Genomic DNA, 21910 nt, shown 5'->3' on the forward strand with positions numbered 1-21910 from the left:
AGAGACTATCAAATCAGCCTGGCTGTACGAAGTGACCAGAGGCGGTAGGAGTGCTCCTTGTCTGTGCCAGGCAACAGCTAGTGTAGAGCAGCCTCAGGCTTGGAAGGGGTCATTCCACTGATAGGAAGATTAGTCATTATTACTACTTCCTCTTTTCTGGTTTATCCCTTCAACAGACTAAGCAAGCAAGTAGGGTACATGGACTCATGTGGTTGTGGCCATGTTTTCTTTTTAAAAAGTGAGACAAGTGAAGCCTTTCAATGTATTCACAGTATATTTTTTGCAAACTTTTTCCTTTTATGTCTACCTTTGTCTCTTTCACTGACTGTTTGTCTTCTTTCTCCCTTTGGTTCTTTCAACCCCCCACCCCCCCAGTCCTGCCTCATCTCTCTCTCTACCTTGTTTTTCTATACGCTTCTCTCTAGATTCCCTCTCCTAGATTCTTTCTCTCTCTTTCTCTCTGTGCCCTTCCCCCCTACTTCCTCTGCTCTGGTCCCCTTTTTTTGGGGGGGGGGGGTCCTTGGGATATTTTCTTATGTTCTGGCATTCTTTAAAGTAGGTTCATTTATTTAGTCCTTGATATAATCCCCCAAAGAAAAGCAGTTATGGTTGAAATCTTTCTATGTCATTTGTGGCTAAATAGCCCAACATAAAATCAGTTAGATTCATTTTCAAATAAAATTCCCTCATGATCTTTAGAAGACTGACTCCTAAAGTTCCCCATCTGGATGGACTGTCTGCTTCTCTGTCTTTATTGAAGTACTGCTGTACATGCTAAACATTACTCAGGCAGTGGAGGAGCGCAGAGTTCAGCCACCTTTAGAAATAGGTGCCAAGTATTGTCTCCTCTATTTGCCTAGAGAGGCAGGAGAAAAAGTAGTAAAAGGCCAATGGCAGCTGTACAGGTCAGCTGTCTGCTGTTCATCACTGCCTCCTGGGGCTGTGGTTTATTGGCTGCAGTTCATCGGTGGGCCTGTGAAGAGAGAGAGAAGAAAAGCAGCCTTCACACCAGAATGGAACCAAGATGTCCACAGGCTGGATCTGAGTGGATCTGAGATACTCCTGATAATTATCACAAGACTGAGACCTGGAACCTCCAAATGACTCCTGATTTTCTATCCAAAGGCAGAAGTACTAAAAAACCTGCTGGAAAGCAGCAAGAAGAGAGAACGAGGATTCCCTCTCCAAGTCTCAAAATGATCTTGGAAACTAAAGTTACAAAGAAAGTGAATATCTCATATGCTAAGAGAGTTGACAAAATCATCGATCAAAACACGAATTCACACAAGATCAACTAATGGATCAGCTTATAAGAGACTTGCTCATAAGTATGCCTAAGATGATATGTTAAAAAAACAAACTTTCATAAAGTGAACAGGAAATTATAAAACAAAGCAGACTTAAAAGAATAAGAGTAGGTAGATAGTAAAGGAACCAAATAGAAAACTTAGAATGAAAAATAAAGTTATTGGAATTAAAGATAGGACAGGAAGGATCTTCAATAGATAAGATAAAATGAAATGTAGACACATCTGAATAGAGAATCTGTGAATTGGAAAGCACTCTTGAATAATTCATCCAGCATATAGCACACAGATACTGATACCAAAAATAAAAGAACAGTGATAATGGAAAAGACTGAGAATGACGTAAGCATAATATAAGTTCCATTAGAAAAAAAAAGAGGGTGGATTTGAAGCAGCAATACTTAAGGAAATATTGATGAAATCTTTCCATAATTGAAAAAAAAATTAAGTCTGCAGAACAAAGTTCACTTTGAGACTGAGAAGGATAATTAAAATTATACCTACCTTTATGTATGTATGTATTTATTTATTTATTTTTAAAGATTTTATTTATTTATTTGACAGAGAGAGAAACAGCCAGCTAGAGAGGGAACACAAGCAGAGGGAGTGGGAGAGGAAGAAGCAGGCTCATAGTGGAGGAGCCTGATGTGGGGCTCGATCCCATAACGCCGGGATCACGCCCTAAGCCAAAGGCAGACGCTTAACGACTAAGCCACCCAGGCGCCCCTATACCTACCTTTAGACACATTGTAATGGGAATGAAGAGCAGCAAGGATAAAGACGAAATATCTTAAAAGCTACTAAATAAAATAGACCGCTTAACAGAACAATTAGAAAAAGAGAAGACTTCTCATTAGCAACAATACTTGTAAGAATTCAATGGTGTAATATATTGAAGCTAGAAATTTATGTGTGTATAAATTCTTATTCAAAAGGAAGGGAAAATAAAGATATTTTCACATTTACAAAAGCTGAATTTATGACTCACAAGCCCTTACTGAAAGAAATATTTAAGTATATACTTTGGCAAGAAGAGATGTGAATGCAGAGGGAATGCTTAAGATGTGTGAAATAACAATGAACAAATAAATTAATAAAATCTGTCAGTAAGTTTTATTAATGACTAAAAAGTAATAATTTTTTATAACAAGAGTGAAACTAAATCTCAAAACAACAGTAAAATGACAGGGCTGTCCAATGCATGGTGAGAGCACACTAAAATCTTTGTCTTTGAAAGGAGGATAAGTAAAACTGAGTAACTACCACTTAGAAAATTTTATACTTAAATATGTTTTAAAAAGTGGATGGATAACCTCTAAAAAATATAAAAAGATAAGTCCAAATACAAAATAATAAAAATATATTTAAAGGAATTAAATTCACCCTGTAAAGGACATGGACTATTACACTAGATTAAAAAGAAAACCAAAATCTGCTACCTTTAATTTATAAACGAAACTCCTTGGGGCATCTGGGTGGCTCAGTTGATTAAGCATCTGCCTTCAGCTCAGGTCATGATCCTGGGGTCCTGGGATGGAGCCCACATTGGGCTCCCTGCTCCTCAGGGAGTCTGCTCCTCCTTCTGCCTCTGCCTTTCTCTGTCTCTCATGAATAAATAAATAAAAATCTAAAAAATTAATTAATAAAAATAAAAGAAACTCCTAAAACAAAACCACACATAAAAGTGTAAAATAAAGATCCAGAAGAAAATACATCAGATTATTATTAATCAAATTAAAACTTGGGTAGTAATAGCAATATATAAAATGGAATTTAATTCAAAAGCATTGCTAGAAGAGAAACCTAAGATTATAATAACAATAAAAATCCCCCAGAAACCATAGACAGAGACAAAAAAAGGATTTCTTTGCTCTGATAAAGATCTATTAAATACCTACAAAAAATCACATCTATTTTTATTATTATATAATATGAAACAAACATTGTGTATAAAATATACATACAAATTAAACATGTACAAATTAATAAAAGCTTTTTAAAAGAGAGCTTGGGGCACCTGGGTGGCTCAGTCAGTTAAGCATTGGACTCTTGATCTCAGCTCAGGTCTTGATCGCAGGGTCGTGAGTTCAAGCCCTGCGTTGGGCTCCATGCCATACTTAAAAAATAAAATAAAATAAAAGAGAGCTTAACATCATTCTTTTTTTTTAAGTTTTTATGTATTTATTTGACAGAGGGAGAATGAGAGAGCACAAGCAGGGGGAACGGCAGAGGGAGAGGGAGAAGCAGGCTCCCTGCTGAGTGGGGAGCCTGATGCAGGGCTCGATCCCAGGACGCTGAGATCACGGCGTGAGCCGAAGGCAGACACTTAACCGACTCAGCCACCCAGGTGCCCCTTAACATCATTCTTAAACAGAATCCTGCTCTTTTGTCATAGTCATATGACCTGAATATATGGTTATTTCACTCATTGTGCTTTAGAGTGGTGTTTGCATTTAGACACGGTGTTTGATTTTCACAGAAACCTGAAGGTAGCTCAAAACTGATTTAAGGAAACATGGGTTGAACTTCACTTTGCAAATATCAACATCACACACTTTACATGTGATTTTCTACTAGTAAATGGGTATTTCAATATATATTTTTTAAAGATTTTATTTATTTATTTGAGAGAGAGAGAAAGAGTGAGAGAGCACAAGAGTGGGGTGAGGGGCAGAGGGAGAAGCAGACTCCCCGCTGAGCAGGGCTTGATCCCAAGACTCTGGGACCATGACCTGAGCTGAAGGCAGATGCTTAACAGACTGAGTCACGCAGGCACCCCAGTATTTCAATTTAAAAAAAATTAATTGTCTAGTTGACAGATGTTATTTGTTTACATCAACACTATGACTTTTTGGAATGAAAGACATCACGTATAAAATTAATAAGTGAATGGCTTAATGGGAGATTTTTGCAACATCAAAAACTAGAGTCAAATGACTAATATCTCAATATACAAGGAAATCATCCAAATAAGCAAGAAAAAGGGGAACTAGAAAGATGGAGAAATTATACGACAAGGCAAGTCACAGAAACAGAATTCTAAATGAGTAAAGAAGAAAAGTTGTTCAGCTCTCTGGCAATCAGAAAAATGCAAGGTAAAACAGCAATGTACCTTATTCTCATTTTATTGCCAAAACAAAACATAACAAAACCAAACGGTCAAAAGTACCAAGTGTTTGTAAAGAGGTGAGGAAATAGAAAAACGTCTGCATGGCCAGCAGGGGTGTAGAGTGGTGCAGCTATTTTGGCAAAAAAAGTGGTGTCCTAAGTGAAGTTATGCACATTCCTTATGAGCTGGCAATCCCACTCCTTTGTATAGGATTTAGACACACCATCACACAGTTCTGCAATGGTATCTGGCAAAACCTGCTCAGTTGGAGGCAAACTGGCAGTCCATCATTGGGGGAATGGATATATAAAATGCATACTATTCAGGAATTAGAAGCAATTGCATTGTGGGAAGATCTTAAAAATACACTCTCAAGTAAAAGAAAAAGAAACAGAAGAGATCTACAAAACAATGCCAATGTAAAAATGTAAACACATATATTTGGTGGTTGGCAAAAATGCATATATGTCAAAGGAGATATAACAAACACATTCAAGTGGGCTTCTGGTTGGAATGGAAATGGAGGGACACCTGGGTGGCTCAGTCAGTTAAGTGGCTGCCTTTGGCTCAGGTCATGATCCCAGGGTTCTGGGATGGAGCCCCACATCGGGTTCCTCACTCAGCGGAGAGCCTGCTTCTCCTTCTGTCTGCTCGGCCTCCTGCTCTCCCTGCCTATGCTCTCTTTCTCTCTCTCTCTGACAAATAAATCAATAAAATCTTAAAAAAAAAAAAGAATGGAAATGGAGCCACAGGACTGGTGATTGGTGATGAAAGAAAAAGAAGATAAAATGAAAGAAGAAAGTGACTGTGTACCACCCCATGGTGATAATGTTCTCTGGTCTGAGGTATAAAAGAAGTCACATTTCTGTATCTGGAATTAAAAGAAAAGTGATTAAGTTTTGTCTGTGTTTGTTATCCTTCATTCTTATGGAAGCCTTTTTTTAGTTCCTTCAATTATACATTGTAATGTCTTGACTTAAAAAAAAAAACAAGTCATGTTAGTTGGGGTTAACTTTAATTTTGTCCCCTCTTTTCATATATAACTTACTTTTTTTCTGTCTCATTAATGGCCTTCTACTTTCATAATGTTGTATTTAAAATATTTAGGTCCTGAGGGAATAAAAATTCTGTGCCAAAGAACTCTCTTTCGAGTTACCACTAACCTCCTCGAGATAAATTCTACTGTAGCAGGCTACACAGGTTATGATGGAGTTTTAACTTACAACCCATTGTAAGAACATTCTATTAATGACACACAGCTCATATTGTTTGTATCTATTAAATGGTTCTGCAGATCTTCACTAATAAAGTTGCAGAATGTTTGAGTTTGAAAGTATTGTATCATCTAGCTTATCTATTTATTTCACAAAGAAGGAAGCTAAGGTCCAGAGAGGGTAAGTGACCTGCCTGATGACACACAGCTGTAGTTGTAGCACGAAGACTTGACCTGTCTAATGCCCTTTACATTTAACCTCCTTATTCAAGCAGTGGTGCATTTACCATGAAGCCTGTGAAGCTTAAGCTTTAGGGATCCTAACTCGCTGAGGCTTCTTCCACATCTTTACCAGTGCCTGAGAAACATGTTGGCACAGTCATAGGTATTTGTAAACGCTGCAAAAGAGGTTTCAAATAGAATCAGTTAAGACCACTCTTGCCATTCTGACCTCCTCTCCATCACACTACCCCCTCATGTTAGGGAACACTGGAGTGGCCAGGAACATTGTATGTTTGTAATTTTGTGTTATTTTACTGAAAGAGTGCCACCACAAAACCTTCATTTATAATGCTAATAACCCTTCTACTCTGTGTGTTCTGCCCCTCTCCCATCCTGCCTCTCCAAGGTAGTTACTGTATTAATTCTATGTTTATTGCTTCCTTGTCATTTTGTTTTGTTTTGTTTCATAACATATATGTTATAGGCTTTAACAATGTCTGCTTTTTTTCGGACTTGCAGTGGACTTTGTGATAGGATGTTGTACTTTACTTTCCCCCAACATATTGTTGCAAACAGCTGTGGTTCAATCATTTTCACTTCTGTTTAATATTCCATTATATGAATATACCATAATTAGTTTACCCATTCTTTTGTCAAGGACATTTGGGTTGTTTCAATTTTCTTGCACTTACTTTGAACAGTGCTGCTAAATAAACATTTTGTCCATATTTTTGGACAACCATGTGCAAGTTTCCTTTGGGTATACATCTAGGAGTGGAATTTCTAGTTCATGGAGTTTGAGAATGTAAAATAATAAAACCTATCATAAAGTTGAACAAAGTACTTAGACCAATATATAATGTATGAGAGATATGTTACATAGGAGATCCATTGTTCCCCTCTTTTTCAACAGTTGGTATTGTCAGGTTTTCTATTTTTTGCATTCATCTGGGTATAAAATGGAATCTCCTTTCAGTCTTGTCTTTCCATTCCTTGATGACTAGTTAAGTTGTGCATCTGTTCATGTCATTTTCAATTCTTAGAACAACCTTGTAAATTAGGGATTATACACAGAGAGATTAATGTTAGTCAGCTAGTAAGTGGTGGATCAAGGATTCAAACCCAGGTCTGCCTAATCAAAACCCTCACATTTAACGATCCTGTTATATTAACCATTCTATTTCTTTCCTACAGGTTGTGGGGAATAAGAATCTTCAAGAAGTTGCTATTCCAAGTCTTGCAGCATTGCGAACCTAATCATTGAAAGGCTTTCTTTCCCAAAGTTTGAATTAACAACAATCGATTCAGCAAAGGTAAGGTCTATCTATCTCCTTTGGGTATTTGCATTTATCAAAACAAATCTTTGGAGAAGCAGAATGACCTGATCTATCCAGCTCTCTGAATCTGTGAAGTGGGTATATTATTCTGTTTGCTTGGTGATGAATTTTTAAACTAATACTCAAGTCATTCCATAAACACAGAGTGAAGCTGGGGAGCCAGGAAACACAGAGCTAAGAAAAAGTTGGCTTTTGAGTTTTGTTCTCTGAACCATTACTCTGGCAGGAAAGAGGAAATGCCTTATTTTATAAAATTGCCAATTACAAAGATTTCTGGAATACGCAATTAATTTAATTACTACAGTTTTTTTTGTGTGTTTTTGGTTTGTTTGTTTCTCTTCTGCCCTGGGTTCCAGTGACCTCACAGAGCCCCAGGAGTGACTTGACTGGGGAGGGTGGTGTTGGATCCAGACCTTGTCTCTTTTGTCCCAGCGCAGGCACTCTGTGAGACATCTTGAAAGGAGCTGGCATGGGACAGCCAATTCCAGCCAATCCTTATCTACCTTTCTGCCACCGGGACATAGGAACAGAGCAAACAAATGTTACAGATGCCTGCCTTTGGCATTGAATTTTGAAAAGGGGGGGAAAAACAAACAATAGTAACTCTCATTTTAGATGCACAAATATCATAGCTTTAAGATATCTGGCATCTTTTCAGTGAAGGTAGCTGATTTTAGCAACAAATTAAGGGACAAAGAATAGGTCCCTCTGTAGGAATTTTGGGAATAAAGATATCTGCATCTTCACCTTGGAATCTCTGAGAAGGGGTGATCATAAGTATTTGGACAAACTGGCTCTGGGCACCTAGAAAGATAGGGAAGAAAACCTGCTTCCATTTTTTAAAATAACAGCTTTAGTGAAATATAACTTACCCATCATAAAATTCACATTTTTAAAGTATAAGTGGTTTTTAGCATATTGACATCATTATGTAACCATCACAACGATCTAATTTTAGACTATCTTTATCACCCCCAAAAGAAACACTGTACCCATTAACAGTCACCTGTATATTCTGGATACAGGTCACTTATTAGATATATGATTTGGAAGTATTTTTCCTATTCTGTGTGTTGTCTTTTTACTTTCTTCATTCTTTGAAGAATAAAAGTTTTTAATTTTGAGGAAATCCAATGTATCTATTTTTTCTTCTGTTGCTTATACTTTTGGTGTCATATCTAAGACACCACTGTCTAATCTAACGTCCTAAAAATTTATTCCTATGTTTTGGTTGGGAAGAAAAACCTTCTGCCCTTCAAGGTCCTTCTAGCTGGACAAAGAATCAAATTGACATGAGACAGATTAACAGGAGAAAATCTAACTTAATAGCATACACATGGGGAATCCACACAGACAATGAAATTCCAAAGACCATGAGAAAACATGAAGTTTATATGAGCTAAGGAGAGGGCTAGGGGTCTGAGGATCCAAAAGAGAGAAAGACCATTAGCAGGAAGATGAGAAAAGAGGTTTGGAAAACAAAGGTTGCCCTATTATACAGATAAGTTTCTCAGGTAAAGAGGAATCTGTTTATAGAGTTATTCCTGGTACAGGCACACAGTTGAGGGGGAGGTAAAGAGCTTTTCCTGAATCTTCTGCAGTTTGTTTGCTTTTAACTCAAAACAATGTTCGTGTCAGAGTGGCCCATATTGGGTCAGCCTGCCCTTGGCCCCTACAGTTTTCTCCTCTGAAACTTCCCTGAAGTTTTGCACATTGAAAGTTGAGTGGGTAGATTGTTTCATCTTGTTGAACCAGTCCTGGAGATAGGTAAGTTCAGTTAAACTCATTTCAGGAGGTGGTGATACAGCTGTGTTCTCAAAGTTAGGCCTATGGTTCAAGTAACCCAGTATTAGAAATGCCTCTTGTTTGGGGTGCCTGGCTGGCTTGGTTGGTGGAGTATGCAACTCTTTGAACTCGGGGTTGTGAGTGCAAGCCCCATCTTGGGTGTAGAGATGACTTAGAAATAAAGAATCTTAAAAAACAAACAAAGAAAGAAATGCCTGTTGTTTAAGGAAACAAAAGAAAAGCAATGGTTAATGATTGGATCAAATTATAAACCGATTTTTGAGTTCTGAGGATACCTAGTGGAGAAGATTTCTAGATGTTAAGCTCCGAACATCTTCAGAGAGAATGACAGCAGGCAGTGGCAGTCTGACAGAGCTTCCTGGTTTGTATTTTGAGTGTCCCTGGTGATCTTTGAGTGGCTTGTAGGACAACAGGCATGAAGATTGTCTACACATGAGCTATTGTGATGATTTCTCTGAAGTTTATATCAAGTCATTCATATTTAGTTTGCAAGGCTTTAGGAAAAGGGAAGTTTTAGTTCTCAAATGAATCCAACTCAGAAAGGAGGGAGAAAAATCAACAACATTAGTTTGGAGAGTTATAGCCAGACACTGGAGGAAACCAGAAGAACTCAGGATCTAGTCCAATTTATAATGAACAGGTGTTGCAGGCCAAGTCTGATGGCAGCTGTTTGGCTTGGCTTTTGGCCTCGAGAGGCTATTAAAAGTTCAATCTGGAGATTCCTTGTAAGAGTTCCAGCAAAGCAGGTTTTAAAGAGCCTGTATGGTGAACTGCTAGTCTTGCTGCACTTATATAAATGATGAGACCAAGTTTTTTTGAAACTAGACTTCTTTTTGCAAACAGATTAGTATTAATTTGGCTATCTTTAGAAAGGAGGGTGATTACAGAGAGAAATGTTTTACTAACCCACTGAGTAAATATTAGATTCAATAGATTTGGGTGAATTTCTCTCTTCTCGAGGTCCCCAGAATATCCTGGGGTTCCTGCACCTGCCAGAAAGTGACCTTCCTTACTCACCTGGTAAGGCTGCTGGGAACTCTGTAAGCAAGGTATCAGGCTGAGATTTCCAAGGGACTTTATTGGCTCCATAAAAATCAACCTTAGTTCTGTAAAGCTGTCTGGTCATATCTGAGTCTATGCACGTCTTTCTCAGATATGACATTCCAGTCAAAGCCCTGTAACATAACCAATGTTTCCAATTGTGTCATGTCATAAGGAGAACAGATTCTTATTGAACTTATACAAATAAATATATTGACATGAAAATATAAGAATACTCACTGAATTGGGGCACCTGGGTGGCTCAGTTGGCTAAGCATCTGCCTTTGGCTCAGGTCATGGTCCCAGGGTCCTGGGATGGAACCTCACGGCCTGCTCCCTGCTCAGTGGGGAGCCTGCCTCTTCCTCTCCTCCCAGCTTGTACTCTCTTTCATTATCTCTGTGTCTCTCTCAAATAAATAAATAAAATCTTAAAAAAAAAAGAATATATACTGAATTTCTGAAGTTTGGTAGGATCAGTTAGGGAGAAAAAGATCAATGTTTCAATTTGTTCACAAAGGTGTATTTTAACAAATTGCTGTAAGTCAGCTTAAGAGAAGAAGTTTCCTTAAATTTGGAAAAATGAAACATTTTAAAGAGTCAGCAATGTTTCAAACAAAAAGTCATAAAAATTCTAATTATTCTCCTCGGTTCATTCAGTCCCATCTTACTGATTTTTGTTCTACTTGAATCTAGTTTTTACTAGTTCAGAAATTCTTACCTAGTTCAATTTTATAATTTAAGTTTATCAAAAACTTGCCCTCAGAATTTTTTCTGAGTCTCAGTGAAGATGACACATTGGCAATAGCATCAGAGTAAAACAGTAACTGTCAAAGAGCTGATTAAAGTTCATTACAATGCAGTTGATGAGGAAATTTTGTTATTTATGTGACACACAACGCTTTAAGATAATAACATGCCAGGACATCAGATCTAGGATTTTTGCATAATTTTTAGAACACTTATTTTAATAACATATCTACATAAATATAATCTAACAAGGTTTAGTACCAGCTATTTGACAGAACTTCTCATGTAACTTAATGCAGCAACTAAGTCTAATTAGTTTAACTTCTCCCAAAATCTTTGAAATGTTCCAGGAGCTCTCTGGAGCACCTAAGTTAGGTTGTGCTCAAAAGGTAACAGAGTACAGGAAGATGGCAGCAGAGTAGGAGAACACTAGACTTGCCTCGTCCCCCAAATACAACTAGGTAACTATCAAATAATCCTAAATGCCCCAGAAATTGACCTGAAGACTGGAAGAACAAACTCCACAGTTAAAGGTAGAGAAGAGGCCACATTGAAGAATGTAGGAAGTGCAGAGATGTGGCTTGGGAGAGAAGTGGATCACGGCTGATGTGGTGGAGAGAGAGCCACAGTTGCAGAGAAAGATGACTGACAGACGAGCACACGGGGGAGCACATGCAGAAAACGATTCCCTGTAGCATTTGGGTTGGAAGGTAAGAGGGGTTGAGTTTCGTGACTCCTGATAACCAGCAGGACTTAAAGCCTAGAATTTTAAAGATCAGCGGGCTTGGCTGGGATAGAGCCCAGAGTACATTGCCTGCTCTCAGAGAGAAGACAGGCAGATAACCCACAGACATACAGCATAGAAACAGCGATCTAAAGAGCACCTGAGGCACACAGTGGGAAGGTTATTTGCTCATCTTGGAGTGTGTCCCAGACAGGCAGCATTCATGGAGAGACCCCTCGGGGAACAGGGGCAATGGCGCTGGCCAGGGCCCTCAGCATAAGCACAGGGCCACCTGTAGGAACCAGTGCTGCAGCCACACTCACTACCTAACCTGCTTATATCAAGCCCCGCCCCCCGAGCCCCAGTGGAACCACCCTTCCCAGTCACATTTGCCTCAGTCCCAGCACTGAAGGTTCCCTGCCCCAGGAGACCAGCCCCCACCCCCGCCAACAGCATCTCTCTCAACCTGGGAGTTTTGCAGAGCCTCCGTTCTGGCAACAGTGGTGACAGGTCTCATTTTGCAAACAGACCAGAGCACACCTAGTTAAAATGTGCCATATTCAGGCCAGGGACCAAACTCTGTCCACAACAGGCAAAGATAGACTGTGAAGATGACTGGCCTAAAGGATAAAATGGCCAGAACACAACGGCAGAGCACCCACAGCACACACTGGAGACACCCCCAGAAGCACCAGGCCCTGGCGAACAGGGGACACCACATGACAGTCCACTACAGGACCTCTTCTTTATAAGGCAGTTACCCTTAAGAACAGGAGACATAGCTGACTTTCCTAACACAAAGAATCAGGCACAGAGGACTTAGACAAAATGAGAAGACAAAGAGATTTACCCCAAATGAAAGAACAGAATGAGGCCATGGCCAGAGATCTAAGCAAAACAGATATAAGTAACATGCCTGATGGAGAATTTAAAGTAATGATCATAAGGATAGTCACTGGGCTTGAGAAAAAAGTGGAAGACGTGAATGAGTACCTTAACACAGAGATAATGAATAACAGTAGAGATAAAGGGTGCAAAAAACAAAATGAGAAACACATTTGATGGAATGAACAGCAGGATGGAAGAAGCAGAGGAATGAATTAGTGACCTAGAAGACAGTAATGGAAAGGAATCAAGCTGAACAAAAGAGAAAAAAGATTTATGTAAAAGGAGAATAAACTTAGGGAACTCAATGACTCCATCAAGCATAACATTCATATTATAGGAGTCCCAGAAGAAGAGAGAGAAAACGGGGCAAAAAAATTTATTTGAAGAAATAATAGCTGAAAATTTCCCCAATCTGGGGAAGGAAACAGACATCCAGGTCTAGGAGGCACAGAAACTCCCAACAAAATCAACAAAAGCAGACCAACACCAAGACATATTGTAATTGAATTGGCAAAATGGTGATAAAAAAATTTCAAAGCAGCAAAGACAAACGAAGACAGTAACTTACAAGGGAAAACCAGTATCTCTGATGAACATAGATGCAAAAATCCTCAACAAAATACTACCAAACAGAATCCAACAGTACATTAAAAATATCATACACCACAATCAAGTAAGATTTCCTGAGATGCAAGGGTGGTTGGTTCAGTAATCGCAAATCAATCAACATGATATATCACATCCATAAGAGAAAGGGTAAGAACCATATTATTATTTGAATAGGTGCAGAAAAGGCAATTTACAAAGTACAACATCCATTCATGGTAAAAACCCTCAAAAAAGTTGGTTTAGAGGAAACATACCTCAATATAATAAAGGCCATCTACAAAAAATCTACAGTTAACATCACCCTTAATGGAGAAAAACTGAGAACGCTTCCCCTAAGGGCAGGAACAGGACAAGGATGTCCACTCTCACCATTTTTATTCAACACAGTACTGGAAGTCCTAGCCACAGCAGTCAGACAACGAAAAGAAATAAAAGCAATCTGAATCAGTAAGGAAGAAGTAAAACTTTCATTATTTGCAGATGACATGATACTATATATAGAAAACCAGAAAGACTCCACCAAAAAAGCTGCCAGAACTGATAAATCCGGTAAAGTTGCAGGATACACAATCAACGTACAGAAATCCATTGCATTTCTATACACCAATAATGAAGTAGCAGAAAGAGAAATTAAGAAAACAACCCCATTTACAATTGCACCAAAAATAAGATACCTAGTAATAAACCTAACCAAAGTGGTGAAAGACCTGCTTTAATTACATTTATTAGAATTCTTAACCATTAGAAACCTAGTTTCTAATGAAAACTAAGTACTAAGCAATTGAGAACTGTTATACTAGTATTCTTTAGATTGGCAAATTTATTAATACATTTCATGATTTCTAGAAATGTGTTTTTTCATAGTACAGTCTTTCAATAAAGCACAAAACATGTTTACTAACAGAACCAAGTTTATCTTCAGTTTTTCCATAACAAGACAAAAGTAGATAAATCTGTGTTCAGTACTTACTGTTTCATTATTTTACCTTATTTGGCAATGATCTGTATATTCAATAAATTTAACTTAACTCATCATTTAATGTAGTAAAACTTTAAAGTTTCACGTTACCAAAGATTTTGAAGTTATTTTAAGATTTACCTACAAACCTTTTTATCTTATATACATCTATTTAATTGACTTGTTCTTAACAATTTTGTTTAGATGACCCACAAAACTTTGAGGCATTAGACAAAGTCAACTATTATTCTAAGTTGTTTTTTTTTCTGATAAATTTTGCAACAGAGATAACATGAACTTACATGACTTTCAGCAAACACAGGTAGAATAAGTTTTTTTTATTAAGTTTTTTATTTTAATTCCAGTATAGTTAACATACAGTGTGACATTAATTTCAGGTGTACAATAAATATAGTGATTCAACAATTCTATACATTACTCAGTGATCCTCATGGTTAAGTGTACTCTTTAATCCCCATCACCTCTTTTACTCATCCCTCCATCCATCTCTATACTAAACGCTGGTAACTCTAAAGACATGTTATTGTTTTGCTTTTTAAAGGTTTTATTTATTTATTTGACAGAGACAGCCAGCGAGAGAGGGAACACAAGCAGGGGGAGTGGGAGAGGAAGAAGCAGGCTCCCAGCGGAGCAGGGAGTCCGATGCAGGGCTCCATCCCAAGACCCCGGGATCACGTCCTGAGCCAAAGGCAGACACTAACTTAACGACTGAGCCATCCAGGTGCCCCTAAAGACATGTTATTGTAATTAAGCCAACAATCTCAAATGAGCTTTAGTAGCGAATATTTTCCCTGATCACATGAACTTGAAAAACACTTGGGTTAGTTTCTATCTTTCTGAGTTTTGGAATGCCCAATCCTTAGAAACGTTTATCGTCAATCCTACTGAATAGAACTCTTTTATGTTAATTTTAGCAATACCATCTGGAGATAGAGAAAATTTCTCACTTTTATAACATATATGGCCACACATACACTGACAAGATGCAGGGACACACATACAGACAAGATGCAAACAGTCTTACAGCTTTTGTTCTTACAAATACTTGTGGAAAGGACATTAAAGGCCCAATTTCCAAATACCTCCTTTTTTTCTTATGAAAAACTTCTTCCTAAAGTTTGTATTTTAAAAAAAAATGGCTCTTAGATCCTAGAGAAGATGATAGAAAATTTACATCACAAAGTCTCAGAGAAAGTACCCAAGTTTTCTCCAAAGTGGAGATTTGCAACATTATCTGTCCTGTTATCAGAAGTCTAAGAGTCTGGGCACAAGAGCCTTTGTAGCAGTTTATATTTCAAAAAGGTCTCTTTCGCCTTTCTCCTGCCTTCATTCTCGGGTGATTATGGGCTGTGTTTATATTATATTTTAAAGACATAAGATTTATGATTTTAAGGGACAGAGAAAAAATGCAAAAAAAATTCCCCCCCAGTGTTTCAGGCTAATTGCTATTTAAAATGTACTTTTTTCTTCTTAAGTATAGGATAACTTTATTCCAATATCCTGATCTGTTATAATGTCTACAAACGTTTTAAGAGGAATAAGCGAGGATTGGGGAGTGGTAAGATAGGTGGGCTTGCTTCTAGAGTTGCATTTCTGGTTTTGTAGATGCTTGTAAGACAAAGAATGGTTTCTAATTCCCCGAGGAACTAGATTACAGCCTGAATATCAAGGAACTATCTCATTTTTTTAAACTGAATTTGCTTCTTTCTATCAGGGAAATGTTTAATGAAAATGGAATAAAAAAATTATGTCTTTGTAAAGTCTGTATAAAGCATTTTAATGAAAGCCTTCTTTCCAGGTACACAATTCAACATTGGCTTTTATTAGCCCCTGAATATTGGGCTTTCAGAGATCACTGGTAGGAGGGGTTAGGAGAAATTTTGGTCCTATTTCTTCTGTGAAGGGGGGGCTGTGAATAGTCACTAACCTTTTAAGTCCTCTCTAAATTTGGTAGCATCTTCTAAAAGTAGAGGCAAAAGAACTTTTACAATTTAAAGCTCTGCTGCTGTCCAGGGCCATGAATTCTTTTGCAGGGGGAGGGTGGGGGGGAATGGGGCAGGGTCCTAGGATAATATCTGCAAAGTACATGGTGTAGCAATGCCAGAAGCTGGCAAAACCGGATTACCCATCCCTGAAAGGTAGGAGCAAAGTAAACTTTATTGCCAGTTTTACGTGCTTTTGTTAAATTCATTTCCTGGCTTTCAGCATTAATATGATCAACGTGTATACTTTTAACCTAGAGATTAGGCATGAGTGCTTTCTGTAAGTCTTGTAAGGAAAGGGAAAACAGGCAGGTGAGGCCAGATTTTAAAGGGAATTTACGTTGGATGTGGACATTTATTTTGAAGTCTTAAGTCTAATTTTTGTTCTTTCATCTTATCAAGGGAGTCCCTAAGGCTCACTGTTATACTGATAAGACAATTGAGAACTCTTTATAAAGAATCTTTTTCTTTTAAATATAGCCAATTTAAAGGATCCATTGTCTGGTCATTGATGAGTAGCATTTGTTAACAGGATTTAAAACAATAAACCCCTTAATGGCTTAACCAAAGACGCAAGAGGCATCCAGAGAAGGCACAGATAATGCAGCCCCCAGGATCCAAAAATTTGCTCCTGGTTAGAAGGTGGAGGAGGATCAATAAAGTATAAACACTTTAAGACTAAAAAATGAAGCAAGCCCCTCCTTACCATTTACAAAGTTGTATTCAGAGTAACTTACTGATAGGCTGGTGGAGGGTTGTCAAGCAGGCAGAGGATCTGGGCAGTATGCGGGCATTCTCTGCCCCCATCTTCTGCCCATTCTGGGTCTTAATTCCCAGCTTTTATAGAGCAAGGGGCTTGATGGTGAGGTCACAGAGTAGTTATCTGAAGTGACACCATCTGTCATCGAGGCTCTCTACTAGTTAGCTACAGTGGGGCCTCCCGTGCACCATTTTAGGGAAGAGCAGAACAAACCTTCCTGCATTCCGTTCTGGGCATACATTAACCTCTACACGGCCTGGAACCTGTAGCGCCGAGGGAGGTGATTGTGTGGCTATGAACAAGATGGAGGGCCAAAGATGGAGTCATTGTTCTCAGCATTCCTACAACTCCCAAAATGAGTCTAAGAAAGCAAAGGCCTTTGCTGCATAGGTGGTAAGAGTGGCGTAGTGAAAATGGTATCTCTGGTTTCCCACAAGAACATGACACACCTCCAGTCAGAGACCTGCTCACCTGTGAAACTGGACAGGTGCTACTGGAATGGCACTTTTCAGCACTACCAAGTGATGAAGGTTGATTCGACAAAGCTTCCAGTGGGCTAGAACCTCTCATGACAAACACTCCTGAGAGCTGGCATGGCTGGACAGAGAGAGAGAGAGAGTGTGTGTTGGATTCCTAGTCTGTTTGGCCACCAAGGTGCACCCTCTGAATGGTGGAGGCTGAAGAGAATCTTCTCACTCGTCACAAAGCCAAGTTCTTAGGACATAGTACAAGATGAAAGGAAAACTTCATCTGCTTTCTCTTTTGGCTAAGTCTTGGGTCTTTGGGAGCCACATTAATACCTAGGAGGGATGTGCCACAGGGTTGGGGATTATATGTTGTTTTATAGTGAACTTCATTATGCAGAAGTTTTCTTGAGGTTGGTGGGTGAACTTGCATCAATCTAACTTATTCCGTGACCAACTTATCCTAACATGGGAGTCTTCCTGAGGTGGCAAGTGCTCTAACAGCTTTTAGGTGCTCAACCCGGGCCCACTCAAACCCGGGCTTTGGCTTTTAAGATGTCCCTTAGCAACAGCCTTTTTTTTTTTTTTTAAAGATTATTTATTTATTTATTTGACAGAGAGAGAGAGACAGCCAGTGAGAGAGGGAACACAAGCAGGGGGAGTCGGAAGGGAAGAAGCAGGCTCCCAGTGGAGCAGGGAGCCCGATGTAGGGCTCGAACCCAGGACTCTGGGATCAGGCCCTGAGCCGAAGGCAGACGCTTAAAGACTGAGCCACCCAAGCGCCCCAAAGCAATAGTCTTTAACTCACAGCAAAGTTCATGTAAACAGAGGCCAATCTGATGAGAACCATGAACTCACCAGTCTGTGAGGCCAGTTCAAACTGCAGGCTGTGGTGCCTATGCTTGTGTTCTGCCCTATGGAAATTCCTTTTTATGAAACATGACACAAAATACAAAGGAAAACAAAGACCATCTCTGGGATGAAATGGATCAGTAACCAAGAGTGATCTACCAAATTTAACCAAATAGTGGCTAAGCCCAAGGAACTAGTTCAACAAATATTTTTTTTCCTGCTAATTTTTTTAAAATGTTTTTTTATTATATTATGCTAGTCACTATACAGTACATCCCTGGTTTTTGATGTAAAGTTCAGTGATTCATTAGTTGCATATAACACCCAGTGCACCATGCAATACGTGCCCTCCTTACTACCCATCACCGGCCTATCCCATTCCCCCACCCCCCTCCCCTCTGAAGCCCTCAGTTTGTTTCTCAGAGTCCATAGTCTCTCATGCTTCATTCCCCCTTCTGATTACCCCCCCTTTCTTTATCCCTTTCTTCTCCTACCGATCTTCCTAGTTCTTATGTTCCATAGATGAGAGAAACCGTATGATAATTGTCTTTCTCTGCTTGACTTATTTCACTTAGCATTATCTCCTCCAGTGCTGTCCATGCTGCAGCAAATGTTGAGAAATCGTTCTTTTTGATGGCTGAGTAATATTCCATTGTATATATGGACCACAGCTTCTTAATCCAGTCATCTGTTGAAGGGCATCTCGGCTCCTTCCACGATTTAGCTATTGTGGACAATGCTGCTATGAACATTGGGGTGCATATGGCCCTTCTCTTCACTACGTCTGTATCTTTGGGGTAAATACCCAGTAGTGCAATGGCTGGATCATAGGGTAGCTCAATTTTTAACTTTTTAAGGGACCTCCACACTGTTTTCCAGAGTGGCTGTACCAACTTGCATTCCCACCAACAATGTAGGAGGGATCCCCTTTCTCCACATACTCTCCAACAATTGTTGTTTCTTGCCTTGTCAATTTTTGCCATTCTAACTGGCATAGGGTGGTATCTTAGTGTGGTTTTGATTTGAATTTCCCTGATGGCTAATGATTTTGAACATTTTTTCATGTGTCTGTTAGCCATTTGTATGTCATCATTGGAAAAGTGTCTGTTCATATCTTCTGCCCATTTTATGATTTGTTTATTTGTTTCTCGCGTATTGAGTTTGAGAAGTTCTTTGTAGATCTTGGATACCAGTCTTTATCTGTAGTGTCATTTGCAAATATATTCTCCCATTCTGTGGGCTGCCTCTTAGTTTTTTTGACTGTTTCCTTGGCTGTGCAGAAGCTTTTTATCTTGATGAAGTCCCACAAGTTCATTTTATCTTTTGTTTCTCTTGCCTTTGGAGATGTCATGAAAAAGGTTGCTTTGGCCGGTGTCGTGGAGGCTGCTGCCTATGTTCTCCTCTATGCTAATTTAAATTTGGAAAGAGAGAAAAAGGAATCTCATCATTCTTGCTCCATCAGACTCTGTAGATATTGATTCGAGGAGACTGACATAGCAGGAAATATTAACTTCTGCCTGCTATATGTCAGATTTCCCAAAGATCTCTCAGCTGCAGCATTGTCAGGGTGAGCAGTGTCCAGTGAGTAAAGTATTCTGCTGACTATAGCGACTCTTGGGGAGGAAGAATTATTCCGCCCTTCAAGGTCCTTTTCGCTGGACTAAGAATCAAATTGACTTGAGACAGATGAACAGGAGAAAATCAAATTTAATAATGGACCAGGAATCAACAGACATGAACTTCCCAAGACAATGAGGCTTTATGAGCCAAAGAGAGGGGTCTGAGGATACAAAGGGGAGGAAGACCATTATCAAGAAGGTGAAAGGAGATTTTTGGAAAACAAAGGTTGCCCTATTATGCATATAAGTCTCTTAAGTAAAGAAGAATCTCTGTTAATAGCTCTCTTTCTGGTACAAGCAGGCAGTTGAAGGCAAGGTAAAGAGCTTTTCCTGAATCTGCTGGGTTTTGCTCACTTTTACCTCAAAATTAGATTCATGCCAAATTGGCCCATCTTGGGGCAGCCTGCCCTTGGCACCTACACTTCCAACTTTGTTCCTCCATCTCAAGATTGTTTCTGGCTATTCTGGATCCCTTGTATTTCCATATGAGTTTTAGAATCACCTTGTCAGTTTCTTCAAAAGAAGCAGCTGGGTTGTGGTAAGGAAAGTTTTGAATCTCTAGATCGATTTGGGGAGTGTTGTCATCTTAACTATATTAAGTCTTCCAATTCATGAACAAGGCCTGTCTTTCCATTTATTTAGGTCTCCTTTAAATTCCTTCAATGATGTTACATGGTTTTCAGTGTGCAAGTCTTGTATTTCTTTTGTTAAATTTATTCCTAAGTATTTTTTTAATTTTTGATCTATAAAAATAAAATTCTTTTCTTAATTTCATTTTTGGATTGTTCATCACTAGTGTATAGAAATAAAATTGATTTTTGTATATTGATCATGTATTCTGCTACCTTGTTGTATTCATTTATTAGTTCTAATAGGTTTTTTTTGGTATGTGAATTTCTTAGGATTTTCTATATACAAGGTCATATCATTTGCTAATAGAGATAGTGTTGGTACCTTTTATTTATTTTCCTTGCCTAACTGTCTTGGCGAGGACCTCTAGTACAAGGTTGACTAGAAGTGGCAAGAGCAGACATCCTTGTATTGTTCCAGGAGGAACTGTTAAATCTTTTACCATTAAGTATAATTTAACTTTCATTTCTTTGTAAATGTCCTTCATTAAGCATCTTCTGTTCCTAGTTTGTTGAGTCTTTTTATTATGAAAGTGTTGGAGTCTCTCTTTTATTTTTTGGAAAATTTTGTGAAGGATTGGCATTAATTCTTTAAATGTTTGGTAGTATTCACCAATGAGGACATTTGAGCCTGAGCTTTTCTTTGTAGGAAGTTTATGATTACGATTTCAATCTCTTTACTTGTTAGAAGACTACTTAGATTTTCTATTGCTTCTGAAATCAGTTTTGGTAGTTTGTGTCTTTCTCGAATTTGTACGTTTTATCTAGGCTATCTAAAATGTTGGCATATACTTGTTATAGAATTCCCTTATGATCTTTTTCATTTATTTATTAATAAAAAAGGAGGCCCAATAATGACATTGAAACCTAAAGAAATGACAAAGGCGGGATGTTTTTATACTTTTTAGACAAGGAGACGATAAATCTGTGAGGAATTGACAGGACAAAGAAAAAACTTTGGGAGCTTGAATTAGTAAGGAATTCTAAACAGAATTTTGTCTGTCAGAGTAAATTAGTAAAAAGTAACAAGGGTTGTTTATACAACCTTTTTGGCCCTGAATTTCCTATCTCTGGTGATAAGAATGTCTCTTTCCCTTCTGGTACAGGGAGGGCAACTTTCACATGGGAGATTTATTTCCTGCTTTCAGAGGGACAGAGGGTATGTGTGTCTTTCTTGCACAGGCTCTCTCTTAAGTCACTTTCATTTAAAATAATCAATATACCAAAGTGGAGCATTTTGGAGCAGCCTGTCCTTGGCCCCTATCATCAGTATAGCTAAAGGTTTGTCAATTTTGTGGATATTTTAAAGAATCCACATTTGGTTTCATCAATTTTCTTTATTGTTTTTCTATTCCATGTTTCATTTATTCCTGCTCTGATCTTCCTTATTTCCTTTTTTCTGCTTGCTTTGTGTTTAGTTTGTTCTTCTTTTGCTAGTTTCTGAAGGTGGAAGATTATTAATTTGAGATCTTTCTTCTTTCCTACCCTCTGTGTACTGCTTTAGCTACAGCTCACAAGTTATGATTTGTTCTTTGATATACTGGCTATTTAGAAGTGTGTTCTTTAATTTCCACGTGTCTGTGAATTTCCTCAATTTCCTTCTGTTTTTGATTTCTAATTTC

The 21910-nt window shown here is 38.5% G+C and overlaps 1 long non-coding RNA gene across 1 annotated transcript in view; it reads left to right on the plus strand.

Moving 5' to 3' along the window:
* LOC123796559 (uncharacterized) overlaps nt 1–21910 on the plus strand; it is a 268080-nt gene that overhangs the window by 202678 nt on the left and 43492 nt on the right. The window contains exon 3 of the long non-coding RNA XR_006780776.2: nt 7046–7164. This is a non-coding gene — a long non-coding RNA (uncharacterized LOC123796559). The remainder of the gene's footprint in view (nt 1–7045; nt 7165–21910) is intronic.

This window comes from Ursus americanus, chromosome X (genome assembly GCF_024610735.1).
Source record: "Ursus americanus isolate L20-20 chromosome X, mUrsAme1.1.p, whole genome shotgun sequence".
NCBI lineage: Eukaryota > Metazoa > Chordata > Mammalia > Carnivora > Ursidae > Ursus > Ursus americanus.